We start from the raw sequence: 15,886 nt of genomic DNA, 5'->3' as shown, positions 1-15,886 counted from the left end.
CCACATGGGCTTTTAAAAATGAGGCTTCTGTTGAACAGATTTGTAAGGCGGCGACTTGGTCTTCGCTTCATACCTTTTCTAAATTCTACAAATTTGATACTTTTGCTTCTTCGGAGGCTGGTTTTGGGAGAAATGTCTTACAGGCAGTGGTGCCCTCCGTTTAAGCGCCTGCCTTGTCCCTCCCTTCATCCGTGTCCTATAGCTTTGGTATTGGTATCCCACAAGTAATGGATGAATCCGTGGACTGGATACACCTTACAAGAGAAAACAAAATCTATGCTTACCTGATAAATTTATTTCTCTTGTGGTGTATCCAGTCCACGGCCCGCACTGTCATTTTAAGGCAGGAGTTATTTTTTAAACTACAGTCACCACTGCACCCTATAGTTTCTCCTTTCTCTTGCTTGTCTTCGGTCAAATGACTGGGGGTGGCAGTTAGGGGAGGAGCTATATAGACAGCTCTGCTGTGGGTGATCCTTTTGCAGCATCCTGTTGGGAAGGAGAATATCCCACAAGTAATGGATAAATCCGTGGACTGGATACACCACAAGAGAAATACATTTATCAGGTAAGCATAAATTTTGTTTTTGTCCAATTTCAGTGTGTTACTTTAAATAAAAGTGTGGGCTTTTTTTATTGACTAATTATGCAAAAAAAAATAATAATAATAATAATAATAATTTGAAAAAATACATTTTCGGTATCAGTTTCGGTTTTCGGCCAAGTGCATCCCGGATTTTCGGATTCGGTCCAGAATTTGCATTTCGGTGCATCACTAAATCAAATGTATTTTTAAAACATTCCTGTATTTTGTTTTTTTAAAGGATTTTTTAGATTGAAAATCTTACTTTAAACCTGGTAAAAATAGTCCTTCGACAAGGTCGTTTCAAACGCCCCAGAAATGGGTGTTTTTTCCCCCCATCCAATAAGCATAGGCTTACTGATTAGACACAGAACCCTGTTATGGAGTTAATTGTGTAATGAATATTGATTCAAGCCCACTATAATGAAAAATATAATAAGTGCAATAGTATATTAATAATAAATATACAGGCGTACCTGGGAGATATTGCGGGTTTGGTTCACAGCAATAAATTGAGTCACACTATTTTCTTAGTTTCCCAGTGCATATAAAAGTTATATTTACACTATACTCTAGTCTATTATATGTGCAATCGCATTATGTCTAAATAAAAACAATGTACATACCTTAAAATGGACAGTAAACCTACAAGATAATGTTATATAATTCTGCACATAGTGCAGAAATATATAACATTAGCTTAACGTCAACTTTATACAAAGAACTGCAGAGATATTTTATTTTAAAGTTCAATTTTCCTGAACGCCGCTCCTGGCTCTACTGAGCGGGTCTTTCGTTTCATAAGCGCTTTGCAGGCACGCTGTCTAGTCACAGCGTGCCCGATCACGCCATTAAACTGAATGTAGCTTACTCCCGCTCTGGTCTGGTAGCGAGCTACATTCAGTTTATTGGCACGATCGGAGCGTGCTGTAACTAGACAGCGTGCCCGCAAAGCACTTATGAAAAGAAAGACCCGCTCAGGAGCGGCATTCAGCAAAATTGAACATTGGAATAAAATCTCTCTGCAGTCCTTTGATATATAAAGTTAGCGCTAAGCTAATGTTGTATAATTCTGCACATAGTGCAGAATTATATAACATTATTTAGTAGGTTTACTGTCCCTTTAATTTAAAAACGTAAATTATTCTTACTTGATAATTTTCTTTTCTTCTGACAGGAAGAGTCCACAGCTGCATTCATTACTTTTGGGAATTCAGAACCTGGCCACCAGGAGGAGGCAAAGACACCACAGCCAAAGGTTTAAATACCTCCCCCATTTTCCTCATCCCCCAGTCATTCTGCCAAGGGAACAAAGAACAGTAGGAGAAATATCAGGGTGAAAAAGGTAGCAGAACAAAAAATACAGCCGCCTCTTATGATAAAACACAGGCGGGGAGCTGTGGGCTCTTCCCGTCAGAAGAAAAGAAAATTATCAGGTTAGCATAATTTAAATTTTTCTTCTTAAACGGGAAAAGTCCACAGCTGCATTCATTACTTTTGGGGCAAAAATATCCAAGCTAAAGAGGACACTGAATGCAAAACAGCAGGTACGAAAGGCGGCCCCTTCTGAGGGCTCCACAGCCTAAAACATCCAAAAAATGATTTACTAGAAGCAAAAGGGCAAAAAAGAAAACGGTCGAGATAACTGCCCAACAGTTAAAACCAGCAAGGCCCTTGCCAGATACCACTCAGGTTATTAGACTCAACAGAGCCAAAAGCCTATGAGAAGACGAAGTCCCGCAGGCACACAGCCCCCAAATTAAACTCATCCCTGATCAGAAGGGGAAACATCCACATTCCCCCAGTGGGGAAGAAAGATTCAGATCAATGAGTCCGAAAGGACCCTTACAACCCAAAGGGACTAGGACCAAAGAAAAGGTTACTCCAAGAGAGAGAACCAGGATGAACAGGACACCTATCAAAAGAACCTGCCAACCCAACAAGTAAAGAGAGGACTTGTAAATCCCCCATCTACATAAAACAAAGGACCAAGTAATGTCCTGAGGACTGAAAAGGGGGAAGGAAGAACCCTTCCCTATGCAGAGCGCTCATTTGCACCCAGAATAGAGCAATCGAAGACAAACCGTCCCAGGGAGCCGCTGAAAAAAAACCACAAACCTTCAATCACTTAAAAAGAGCAATATCTGCGAAGCACAATAATGCGAGGTATGCCTGTATTTGTTTCTAATGACAGAAGCAATACAATTTACCCTTATAAATATTAAAGGGATAGTCTAGACAAAATTAAACTTTCATGATTCAGATAGAGCATGTAATTTTAAAGGGACACTGAACCCAAATTTTTTCTTTCATGATTCAGATAGAGTATGCTATTTTAAGCAACTTTCTAATTTACTCCTATTCATTTTTCTTCGTTCTCTTGCTATCTCTATTTAAAAAACAGAATTTATGCTTACCTGATAAATTACTTTCTCCAACGGTGTGTCCGGTCCACGGCGTCATCCATTACTTGTGGGAAATATTCTCCCCCACAGGGAAAGGCAAGGAGAGCACACAGCAAGAGCTGTCCATATAGCTCCCCCTCTGGCTCCGCCCCCCAGTCATTCGACCGACGGTTAGGAGAAAAAGGAGAAACTATAGGGTGCCGTGGTGACTGTAGTGTATGAAGAAAAAAAATTTCAACCTGATTAGGAAACCAGGGCGGGAGAAAGTAATTTATCAGGTAAGCATAAATTCTGTTTTCTCAAACATTGGTGTGTCCGGTCCACGGCGTCATCCATTACTTGTGGGAACCAATACCAAAGCTTTAGGACACGGATGAAGGGAGGGAGCAAATCGGGTTACCTAAATGGAAGGCACCACGGCTTTCAAAACCTTTCTCCCAAAAATAGCCTCCGAAGAAGCATAAGTATCAAATTTGTAGAATTTGGCAAAAGTGTGCAGAGAGGACCAAGTCGCTGCCTTACATATCTGATCAACAGAAGCCTTGTTCTTGTAGGCCCAAGTGGAAGCCACAGCCCTAGTAGAGTGAGCTGTGATTCGGTAAGGAGGTTGCCGTCCGGCAGTCTCATAAGCCAATCGGATAATGCTTTTCAGCCAGAAAGAGAGAGAGGTAGCAGTAGCTTTTTGACCTCTCCTCTTACCAGAGTAAACGACAAACAAAGATGAGGTTTGTCTAAAATCTTTTGTTGCTTCTAAGTAGAACTTTAAAGCATGAACAACATCTAAATTGTGTAATAAACGTTCCTTCTTTGAAACTGGATTCGGACACAGAGAAGGAACAACTATTTACTGGTTAATATTCTTGTTGGAAACAACTTTTGGAAGAAAACCAGGCTTAGTACGCAAAACAACCTTATCTGAATGGAACACCAGATAGGGTGGATCACACTGCAAAGCAGATAATTCAGAAACTCTTCTAGCAGAAGAAATAGCAACCAAAAACAGAACTTTCCAAGATAATAACTTAATATCTATGGAATGTAAAGGTTCAAACGGAACCCCTTGAAGAACTGAAAGAACTAAATTTAGACTCCAAGGAGGAGTCATGGGTCTGTAAACAGGCTTGATTCTAACCAAAGCCTGAACAAAAGCTTGTACATCTGTCACAGCTGCCAGTCGTTTGTGTAACAAGACAGATAAAGCAGAAATCTGTCCTTTTAGAGAACTAGCTGACAACCCTTTATCCAAACCTTCTTGGAGAAAGGAGAGAATCTTTGGAATTGTAATCTTACTCAAGGAGAATCCCTTGGATTCACACCAGCAGATATATTTTTTCCATATTTTATGGTAAATCTTTCTAGTCACAGGTTTTCTGGCTTGGACCAGAGTATCTATCACAGAATCCGAAAACCCACGCTTGGATAAAATCAAGCGTTCAATTTCCAAGCAGTCAGCTGCAGAGAAACTAGATTTGGATGTTCGAATGGACCTTTTACTAGAAGATCCTGTCTCAAAGGTAGCTTCCATGGTGGAGCCGATGACATATTCACCAGGTCTGCATACCAAGTCCTGCGTGGCCACGCAGGAGCTATCAGAATCACAGAGGCCTTCTCCTGTTTGATCCTGGCTATGAGCCTGGGAAGGAGAGGAAACGGTGGAAACACATACGCTAGGTTGAACGACCAAGGCGCCACTAATGCATCCACTAGAGTCGCCTTGGGATCCCTGGATCTGGACCCGTAGCAAGGAATCTTGAAGTTCTGACGGGACGCCATTAGATCCATGTCTGGAATGCCCCATAATTGGGTTAACTGAGCAAAGACCTCCGGGTGGAGTTCCCACTCCCCCGGATGGAAAGTCTGACGACTCAAATAGTCCGCTTCCCAGTTGTCTACTCCTGGGATGTGAATAGCAGATAGATGGCAGGAGTGATTCTCTGCCCATTGGATAATCTTGGTAACTTCCTTCATCGCTAGGGAACTCTTTGTTCCCCCCTGATGATTGATGTACGCAACAGTCTGCTAGCTGAGGCCAAGCCAGGAGCGCATAGAATATTGCTCTTAGTTCCAAAATGTTTATCGGGAGAAGAGACTCTTCCCGAGACCATAGGCCCTGAGCTTTCAGGGAGTCCTAGACCGCGCCCCACCCCAAGAGGCTGGCGTCGGTCGTGACGATGACCCACTCCGGTCTGCGGAAACTCATTCCCTGAGACAGGTGATCCTGGGTCAACCACCAGAGAAGTGAGTCCCTGGTTACCTGGTCTACTTGAATTTGGGGAGACAAGTCTGTATAGTCCCCATTCCACTGATTGAGCATGCACAGCTGTAATGGTCTTAGATGAATTCGAGCAAAAGGAACCACGTCCATTGCTGCGACCATTAGTCCTATTACTTCCATGCACTGAGCTATGGAGGGTTGAGGAATAGAATGAAGAACTCGACAAACGTTTAGAAGCTTTAGCTTTCTGACTTCTGTCAGGAAGATCTTCATTTCCACAGAATCTATTATTGTTCCCAGAAAAGGAACCCTTGTGGACGGTGACAGTGAACTCTTTTCTATGTTCACCTTCCACCCGTGAGATCTGAGAAAAGCCAACACAATGTCTGTGTGGGCCCTTGCTTTGGAAAGAGACGACGCTTGGATTAGGATGTAGTCTAGATAAGGTGCTACAGCGATGCCCCTCGGCCTTAGGTCCGCTAGAAGGGACCCTAGCACCTTTGTGAAAATTCTGGGAGCGGTGGCTAAACCGAATGGAAGAGCCACGAACTGGTAATGTTTGTCCAGAAAGGCGAACCTCAGGAACGGATGATGAGTTTTGTGGATTGGAATATGGAGATACGCATCCTTTAGATCCACGGTAGTCAAATATTGACCCTGCTGGATTGTTGGCAAGATTGTCCGAATGGTTTCCATTTTGAAGGATGGAACTCTGAGGAACTTGTTTAATATCTTTAAATCCAGAATTGGCCTGAAAGTTCCCTCTTTTTTGGGAACCACAAACAGGTTCGAGTAAAACCCTAGACCTTGTTCCCCTGAGGGGACTGGGTTTATCACTCCCATCTTTACTAGGTCTCCTACGCAATGTAAGAATGCCTGTTTCTTTATCTGGTCTGAAGATAAGCGAGACAGGTGGAACCTTCCCCATGGAGGAAGTCCCTTGAACTCTAGCAGGTATCCCTTGGAGACTCTCTAGTGCCCAGGGATCCGGAACATCTCTTGCCCAAGCCTGAGCGAAGAGAGATAGTCTGCCCCCTACCAGATCCAGTCCCGGATCGGGGGCTACCCCTTCATGCTGTCTTGGTAGCAGCAGCAGGTTTCTTGGTCTCTTTACCCTTGTTCCAGCCTTGCATGGGCTTCCAAGCGGGTTTGGGCTGGGCCGCGTTACCTTCTTGTCTAGCGGCAGTGGAGTTATTAGCCGGTCCGTTCCTGAAATTGTGAAAGGAACGGAAATTAGACTTGTTCTTAGCCTTAAAAGGCCTATCCTGTGGGAGGGCATGGCCCTTACCCCCAGTGATGTCTGAAATAATTTCCTTCAATTCCGGCCCAAAAAGGGTCTTACCCTTGAAAGGAATATTAAGTAACTTAGTCTTGGACAACACATCTGCCGACCAGGATTTTAGCCAAAGCGCCCTCTGCGCTACTATAGCAAAACCTGAGTTTTTCGCCGCCAATTTCGTTATTTGAAAGGCGGCATCCAATATAAAGGAATTAGCTAAATTTTAATGCGTGAATTCTGTCCATGACTTCTTCATAGGAAGTCTCTTTCTGGAGCGACCTTTCTAGTTCCTCGAACCAAAAGGACGCCGCTGAAGTGACAGTAATAACACACGTAGCTGGTTGCAGGATGAACCCTTGCTGAACAAAAATCTTTTTAAGCAATCCTTCCAATTTTTTATCCATAGGATCTTTGAAAGCGCAGCTGTCCTCTATAGGAATAGTGGTGCGCTTCGCTAGTGTTGAAACAGCTCCTTCAACCTTCGGGACGGTCTGCCATGCGTCCCTTCTAGGGTCTACTATGGGAAACATTTTCTTAAATATAGGAGGTGGGGCAAAGGGTACACCTGGCTTCTCCCACTCCTTTTCCACTATGTTCGCTACCCTTTTGGGCATTGGAAAAGCGTCGTCGTGCACTGGGACCTCTAAAAATTTGTCCAATTTGCACAACTTCTCTGGTACTACCATAGAATCACAGTCATCCAGAGTAGCTAATACCTCCTTTAGCAAAGCGCGGAGATGTTCTAGCTTAAACTTAAATGCTACTATATCAGGTTCTGCCTGTTGAGAAATTTTTCCTGAGTCTGAAATTTCACCCTCAGACAGCCCTTCCCTCACAGCAAATTCCGATTGATGTGAGGGTAAAATAGATAAAGTATTGTCAGCGTCTGATTGTTCATCCCTTTTATCTGTATTTAAAGCTGAACAATCACGCTTTCTCTGAAATGCTGGCAGTTTGGATAAAAGATTTGCTATAGAATTATCCACTACTGCTGTTAATTGTTGCATAGAAATAAGCACTGGCGCGCTAGGTGTCGCCTGCGCGGGCAAAACTGGTGTAGACACAGAAGGAGAGAATGTAGAACTATCCCCACTACCTTCATTAGATAAATCATCTTGGGCAACATTATGAAATGTAACAGAGCTGTCCTCATTTTGTTTGGACGCTATGGCACAATTATCACAAACACTCGAAGGGGGAACCACATTTGTCTCTACACACACAGAACATAGGTTATCTGATGGCACAGACATGTTAAACAGATTTAGGCAGGCACACAATGCAATAAAAACGATTTTAAACAAAAACGTTACTGTCTCTTTAAATAATAAAATATGACACACTTTATTTCTGAATGTTCAAAAAACTATGAAGGCAATATCCGATTTTTCTGAAATTTGGACCCCAGTGTCTTAATGCTTAGAAAGTATTGCACAGCAAATATGGAGACTCTAGCTCTTAAAACAAGCAAACCGGAGCCAATTGTTGGATTTAACCGTTTTTATACACCACAATCCCTGCTACAGCATTGCTGCAGCTTTTACCTTTCTTAGGGGTCAATCATCCACAGAAATAAGCCTTCTGGAGTCACTTTCTGAGCCACAGGACCCTCTCACATGGAACTGCATGCACTGCCTTGAAATTAACTGAAGTGCCAAAATGAGGCCTCCTCCCTCAGTACACTAGAGTGAAGGGGCCTTCCTGACTAGATTTAGGTGTCTAAAGCAAGCCAGATCAATAAAAAACGTCCCCAAGTGTATATGAGCTTATAAAACATTTCAATTGCCATCATATTGTAATAAAAAACAAACAATCGATTTGGCCCCTGACAGTGTCTACCAGCATAAAAATCAAAAAGGGGAAGCCTGTTATCTTTTTTGCTGAGGTGAAAGAAAAATGGCTTACCGTTTTCCCTGAGGGGAAAAATGACTGTCATCTAGCATTAGCCTGTGTTGTTAGAAGGAGACTAGTCATACCTGAAGCAGATAAGTCTGCAAACTGTTACCCCCAACTGAAGTTCTCTGGTTTCAACAGTCCTGCGTGGTAACATAAATGGATTTTAGTTACTTGTGCTAAAATCATAGCCCTCTTAAACAGAAATCTTCATCACTTTTCTGTTGTAGAGTAAATAGTACAAGCCAGCACTATTTTAAAATAACAAACTCTTGATAGAAGAATAAAAAACAAAATTTATGCTTACCTGATAAATTCCTTTCTCCTGTAGTGTGGTCAGTCCACGGGTCATCATTACTTCTGGGATATTAACTCCTCCCCAACAGGAAGTGCAAGAGGATCACCCAGCAGAGCTGCTATATAGCTCCTCCCCTCTACGTCACACCCAGTCATTCGACCGAGAACCAACGAGAAAGGAGAAGCCAAAGGGTGCAGTGGTGACTGGAGTATGATTTAAAAATTTAGACCTGCCATAAAAACAGGGCGGGCCGTGGACTGACCACACTACAGGAGAAAGGAATTTATCAGGTAAGCATAAATTTTGTTTTCTCCTGTTAAGTGTGGTCAGTCCACGGGTCATCATTACTTCTGGGATACCAATACCAAAGCTAAAGTACACGGATGACGGGAGGGACAGGCAGGCTCTTTATACGGAAGGAACCACTGTCTGAAGAACCTTTCTCCCAAAAACAGCCTCCGAAGAAGCAAAAGTGTCAAATTTGTAAAATTTGGAAAAAGTATGAAGAGAAGACCAAGTTGCAGCCTTGCAAATCTGTTCAACAGAAGCCTCATTCTTAAAGGCCCAAGTGGAAGCCACAGCTCTAGTAGAATGAGCTGTAATTCTTTCAGGAGGCTGCTGTCCAGCAGTCTCATAAGCTAAACGTATTATGCTACGAAGCCAAAAAGAGAGAGAGGTAGCCGAAGCTTTTTGACCTCTCCTCTGACCAGAATAAACGACAAACAGGGAAGACGTTTGTCGAAAATCCTTAGTTGCCTGTAGATAAAATTTCAGGGCACGGACTACATCTAGATTGTGTAGAAGACGTTCCTTCTTCGAAGAAGGATTAGGACACAAAGATGGAACAACAATCTCTTGATTGATATTCCTGTTAGTGACCACCTTAGGTAAGAACCCAGGTTTAGTACGCAGAACTACCTTGTCTGAATGAAAAATCAGATAAGGAGAATCACAATGTAAGGCAGATAACTCAGAGACTCTTCGAGCCGAGGAAATAGCCATTAAAAACAGAACTTTCCAAGATAACAGCTTGATATCAATGGAATGAAGGGGTTCAAACGGAACACCCTGTAAAACATTAAGAACTAAGTTCAAACTCCATGGTGGAGCAACAGTTTTAAACACAGGCTTGATCCTAGCCAAAGCCTGACAAAAAGCTTGAACGTCCGGAACCTCTGACAGACGTTTGTGTAAAAGAATGGACAGAGCTGAAATCTGTCCCTTTAAGGAACTAGCGGATAAACCCTTTTCTAAACCTTCTTGTAGAAAAGACAATATCCTAGGAATCCTAACCTTACTCCATGAGTAACTTTTGGATTCGCACCAATATAAGTATTTACGCCATATTTTATGGTAAATCTTTCTGGTAACAGGCTTCCTAGCCTGTATTAAGGTATCAATTACCGATTCAGAAAATCCACGCTTTGATAAAATCAAGCGTTCAATTTCCATGCAGTCAGCTTCAGAGAAATTAGGTTTTGATGTTTGAAGGGACCCTGAATTAGAAGGTCCTGTCTCAGAGGCAGAGACCAAGGAGGACAGGATGACATGTCCACTAGATCTGCATACCAGGTCCTGCGTGGCCACGCAGGCGCTATTAGAATCACCGAAGCTCTCTCCTGTTTGATTCTGGCAATCAATCGAGGAAGCATCGGGAAGGGTGGAAACACATAAGCCATCCCGAAGGTCCAAGGTGCTGTCAAAGCATCTATCAGGACCGCTCCCGGATCCCTGGATCTGGACCCGTAACAAGGAAGCTTGGCGTTCTGTCGAGACGCCATGAGATCTATCTCTGGTTTGCCCCAACGTCGAAGTGTTTGGGCAAAGACCTCCGGATAAAGTTCCCACTCCCCCGGATGAAAAGTCTGACGACTTAGAAAATCCGCCTCCCAGTTCTCCGCTCCCGGGATGTGGATTGCTGACAGGTGGCAAGAGTGAAACTCTGCCCAGCGAATTATCTTTGATACTTCCATCATCGCTAGGGAGCTTCTTGTCCCTCCTTGATGGTTGATGTAAGCTACAGTCGTGATGTTGTCCGACTGAAACCTGATAAACCCCCGAGTTGTTAACTGGGGCCAAGCCAGAAGAGCATTGAGAACTGCTCTCAATTCCAGAATGTTTATAGGCAGGAGACTCTCCTCCCGAGTCCATGATCCCTGAGCCTTCAGAGAATTCCAGACAGCGCCCCAACCTAGTAGGCTGGCGTCTGTTGTTACAATTGTCCAATCCGGCCTGCTGAATGGCATCCCCCTGGACAGATGTGGCCGAGAAAGCCACCACAGAAGAGAATTTCTGGTCTCTTGATCCAGATTCAGAGTAGGGGACAAATCTGAGTAATCCCCATTCCACTGACTTAGCATGCACAATTGCAGCGGTCTGAGATGTAGACGTGCAAAGGGTACTATGTCCATTGCCGCTACCATTAAGCCGATCACCTCCATGCATTGAGCTACTGACGGGTGTTGAATGGAATGAAGGGCACGGCATGCATTTTGAAGCTTTGTTAACCTGTCTTCTGTCAGGTAAATCTTCATTTCTACAGAATCTATAAGAGTCCCCAAGAAGGGAACTCTTGTGAGTGGACGGAGAGAACTCTTCTTTTCGTTCACCTTCCATCCATGCGACCTTAGAAATGCCAGTACTAACTCTGTATGAGACTTGGCAGTTTGAAAGCTTGAAGCTTGTATCAGAATGTCGTCTAGGTACGGAGCTACCGAAATTCCTCGCGGTCTTAGTACCGCCAGAAGAGCACCCAGAACCTTTGTGAAGATTCTTGGAGCCGTAGCCAATCCGAATGGAAGAGCTACAAACTGGTAATGCCTGTCTAGGAAGGCAAACCTTAGATACCGGTAATGATCTTTGTGAATCGGTATGTGAAGGTAAGCATCCTTTAAATCCACTGTGGTCATGTACTGACCCTTTTGGATCATGGGTAGGATTGTCCGAATAGTTTCCATTTTGAACGACGGAACTCTTAGGAATTTGTTTAGGATCTTTAAATCCAAGATTGGCCTGAAGGTTCCCTCTTTTTTGGGAACCACAAACAGAATCGAGTAAAACCCCTGTCTATGTTCCGACCGCGGAACCGGATGGATCACTCCCATTAGTAAAAGATCTTGTACACAGCGTAGAAACGCCTCTTTCTTTATTTGGTTTGTTGACAACCTTGACAGATGAAATCTCCCTTTTGGGGGAGAGGATTTGAAGTCCAGAAGATATCCCTGAGATATGATCTCTAACGCCCAGGGATCCTGGACATCTCTTGCCCAAGCCTGGGCGAAGAGAGAAAGTCTGCCCCCCACTAGATCCGTTTCCGGATCGGGGGCCCTCGATTCATGCTGTCTTAGGGGCAGCAGCAGGTTTTCTGGCCTGCTTGCCCTTGTTCCAGGACTGGTTAGGTCTCCAGCCTTGTCTGTAGCGAGCAACAGCTCCTTCTTGTTTTGGAGCAGAGGAAGTTGATGCTGCTCCTGCCTTGAAATTACGAAAGGAACGAAAATTAGACTGTCTAGCCTTAGGTTTGGCTCTGTCTTGAGGCAGGGCATGGCCTTTACCTCCTGTAATGTCAGCGATAATTTCTTTCAAACCGGGCCCGAATAAGGTCTGCCCTTTGAAAGGTATGTTAAGTAATTTAGATTTAGAAGTAACGTCAGCTGACCAGGATTTTAGCCACAGTGCTCTGCGTGCCTGAATGGCGAATCCGGAATTCTTAGCCGTAAGTTTTGTTAAATGTACTACGGCATCTGAAACAAATGAATTAGCTAGCTTAAGTGTTTTAAGCTTGTTTGAAATCTCATCTATAGTTATTGAGTCAAGAGTCTCTTCCAGGGACTCGGACCAAAAAGCGGCCGCGGCAGAGACAGACGCAATACATGCAAGGGGTTGCAATATAAAACCTTGTTGAACAAACATTTTCTTAAGGTAACCCTCTAATTTTTTATCCATTGGATCTGAAAAGGCACAGCTATCCTCCACCGGGATAGTGGTACGCTTAGCCAGAGTAGAAACCGCTCCCTCCACCTTAGGGACCGTCTGCCATAAGTCCCGTGTGGTGGCGTCTATTGGAAACATTTTTCTAAACACAGGAGGGGGGGAAAAGGGTACACCGGGCCTATCCCACTCCTTAGTAATTATCTCTGTAAGCCTCTTAGGTATAGGAAATACGTCAGTACTCGCCGGTACCGCATAGTATCTATCCAGCCTACATAATTTCTCTGGGATTGCAACGGTGTTACAATCATTCAGAGCTGCTAATACCTCCCCTAGTAATACACGGAGGTTTTCGAGTTTAAACTTAAAATTAGAAATGTCTGAATCCATTCTATTGGGATCAGAAACGTCACCTGCAGATTGAAGCTCTCCGTCCTCATGTTCAGCATACTGTGACGCAGTATCAGACATGGCCCTATTATCAACAGCGCACTCTGTTCTCACCCCAGAGTGATCACGCTTACCTCTAAGTTCTGGTAATTTAGCCAAAACTTCAGTCATAACATTAGCCATATCCTGTAATGTGATTTGTAATGGCCGCCCTGATGTACTCGGCGCTACAATATCACGCACCTCCCGAGCGGGAGATGCAGGTACTGACACGTGAGGCGAGTTAGTCGGCATAACTCTCCCCTCGTTATTTGGTGAACGATGTTCAATTTGTACAGATTGACTTTTATTTAAAGTAGCATTAATGCAATTAGTACATAAATTTCTATTGGGCTCCACTTTGGCTTTAGCACATATAGCACAGAGATATTCCTCTGAGTCAGACATGTTTAACACACTAGCAATTAAACCAGCAACTTGGAAATACTTTTCAAAGCAATTTACAAATAATATGAAAACGTACTGTGCCTTTAAAGGGACACTGTACCCAAAAAAATTATTTCGTTATTCAGATTGAGCATGAAATTTTAAGCAACTTTCTAATTTACTCCTATTATCAAATTTTCTTAATTCTCTTGGTATCTTTATTTGAAATGCAAGAATGTAAGTTTAGATGCCGGCCCATTTTTGGTGAACAACCTGGGTTGTCCTTGCTGATTGGTGGATAAATTCATTCACCAAGCAAAAACTGCTGTCCAGAGTACTGAAACCAAAAAAAAGCTTAGATGACTTATTTTTCAAATAATGATAGCAAGAGAACGAAGAAAAATTGATAATAGGAGTAAATTAGAAAATTGCTTAAAATTGCATGCTCTTTCTGAATTACAAAAGAAAAAATTTGGGTTCAGTGTCCCTTTAAGAAGCACAGAAAAAAAGTTATGACAGTTGAGAAATAATAAACTTGAGAAACTATAACATCAAATTCTTTTCGGTAAAAACACAATTTTAGCAAAGGATTGCCCCCATTAGCAATGGATAACTAACCCTGAGTAGCAGAAAAAAATGTACAGAAAATAAACGTTTTTTATCACAGTCAGTCACAATCTCACAGCTCTGCTGTGAGTGATTACCTCCCTCAAATTAGCTTTTGAAGCCCCTGAGCTCTGTAGAGACGAACCGGATCATGCAGGGAAGACAAGAGACCTCTGACTGAATTTTCTGATGCGTAGCAAAAGCGCCAAAATAGGCCCCTCCCCCTCACACACAACAGTGAGGGAGATCAGTAAACTGTCTTAAATTAAATAAAACGACTGCCAAGTGGAAAAAACAGTGCCCAAAACAATTTTTCACCCAGTACCTCAGATAATTAAACGATTTAACATGCCAGCAAAAACGTTTAACATCAAATAAATGAAATGTCATTAGAAAGCCTGTTGCTAGTCACTGCAAATTAGGCTAAAGTTTTATGCATACAGTATTATCCTAGTGAAGTGCCATTCCCCAGAATACTGAAGTGTAAATATACATACATGACAGCCTGATACCAGTTGCTACTACTGCATTAAAGGCTGAGCTTACATTATATCGGTATGGCAGAATTTTCTCAGTCAATTCCATTGTCAGAAAATAATATGCTGCTACATACCTCTTTGCAGGTTAACCTGCCCGCTGTCCCCTGATCTGAAGTTTACCTCACTCCTCAGATGGCCGAGAACAGCAATATGATCTTAACTACGCCGGCTAAAATCATACAAAAAACTCAGGTAGATTCTTCTTCAAATTCTACCAGAGAAGGAACAACACACTCCGGTGCTGTTATAAAATAACAAACTTTTGATTGAAGGTATAAAACTAAGTATAATCACCACAGTCCTCTCACACATCCTATCTATTAGTTGGGTGCAAGAGAATGACTGGGTGTGACGTAGAGGGGAGGAGCTATATAGCAGCTCTGCTGGGTGATCCTCTTGCACTTCCTGTTGGGGAGGAGTTAATATCCCAGAAGTAATGATGACCCGTGGACTGACCACACTTAACAGGAGAAAACTACAACTAACACCACAAACTCCTCACCATCCCCGTGGAGATGCTACTTGTTCAGAGCGGCAAGGAGAATGACTGGGGGGCGGAGCCAGAGGGGGAGCTATATGGACAGCTCTTGTTGTGTGCTCTCCTTGCCTTTCCCTGTGGGGGAGAATATTTCCCACAAGTAATGGATGACGCCGTGGACCGGACACACCAATGTTGGAGAAAAGAAGGAATCTAAGACTCTGGACAGGACTTTTTTTTATTGGTGGATGAATTTATCCACCAATCAGCAAGGACAATCCAGGTTGTTCACCAAAAATGAGCCGGCATCTAAACTTACATTCTTGCATTTCAAATAAAGTTACCGAGAGAATGAAGAAAATTTGATAATAGGAGTAAATTAGAAAGTTGCTTAAAATGTTCTGCTCTACCTGAATCACAAAAGAAAAAAAAGTTGGGTTCAGTGTCCCTTTAAGCAACTTTCTAATTTACTACTATTATCAATTTTTCTTAGTTCTCTTGGTATCTTTATTTGAAAAAGCAAGAATTTAGGAGCCGGTCTATTTTTGGATCATTATCTGGGTAGCGGTTGCTGATTGGTGTATAAATGTAGCCACCAATAAAACAAGTTCTACCCAAATTCTGAACCAAAAATGGGCCGGCTCCTAAGCTTACACATTTTTGCTTTTTCAAATAAAGTTACCAAGGGAACAAAGAAAATTTGATAATAGGAGTAAATTTAAACAGCATGATCCAAAACGAAAAGTATAGCAGCAATTGTAGGTTTACAATGAATAAATGTTTGAATACGAGGAGCACTGGGGTCTTAAAACATAGCCTTTTTATTTACACTTGTTAAAACATCAAA

At 42.8% G+C, this 15,886-nt stretch overlaps 1 protein-coding gene across 6 annotated transcripts in view; it reads right to left on the bottom strand.

Moving 5' to 3' along the window:
* CRTC2 (CREB regulated transcription coactivator 2) overlaps positions 1-15,886 on the bottom strand; it is a 377,120-nt gene that overhangs the window by 320,709 nt on the left and 40,525 nt on the right. The window lies entirely within an intron of this gene.

The sequence above is a fragment of the Bombina bombina genome, chromosome 1 (genome assembly GCF_027579735.1).
Source record: "Bombina bombina isolate aBomBom1 chromosome 1, aBomBom1.pri, whole genome shotgun sequence".
NCBI lineage: Eukaryota > Metazoa > Chordata > Amphibia > Anura > Bombinatoridae > Bombina > Bombina bombina.
The sequence above is the reverse complement of the archived record's forward strand: the minus strand, read 5'-3'. Positions and strand labels throughout refer to the sequence as shown.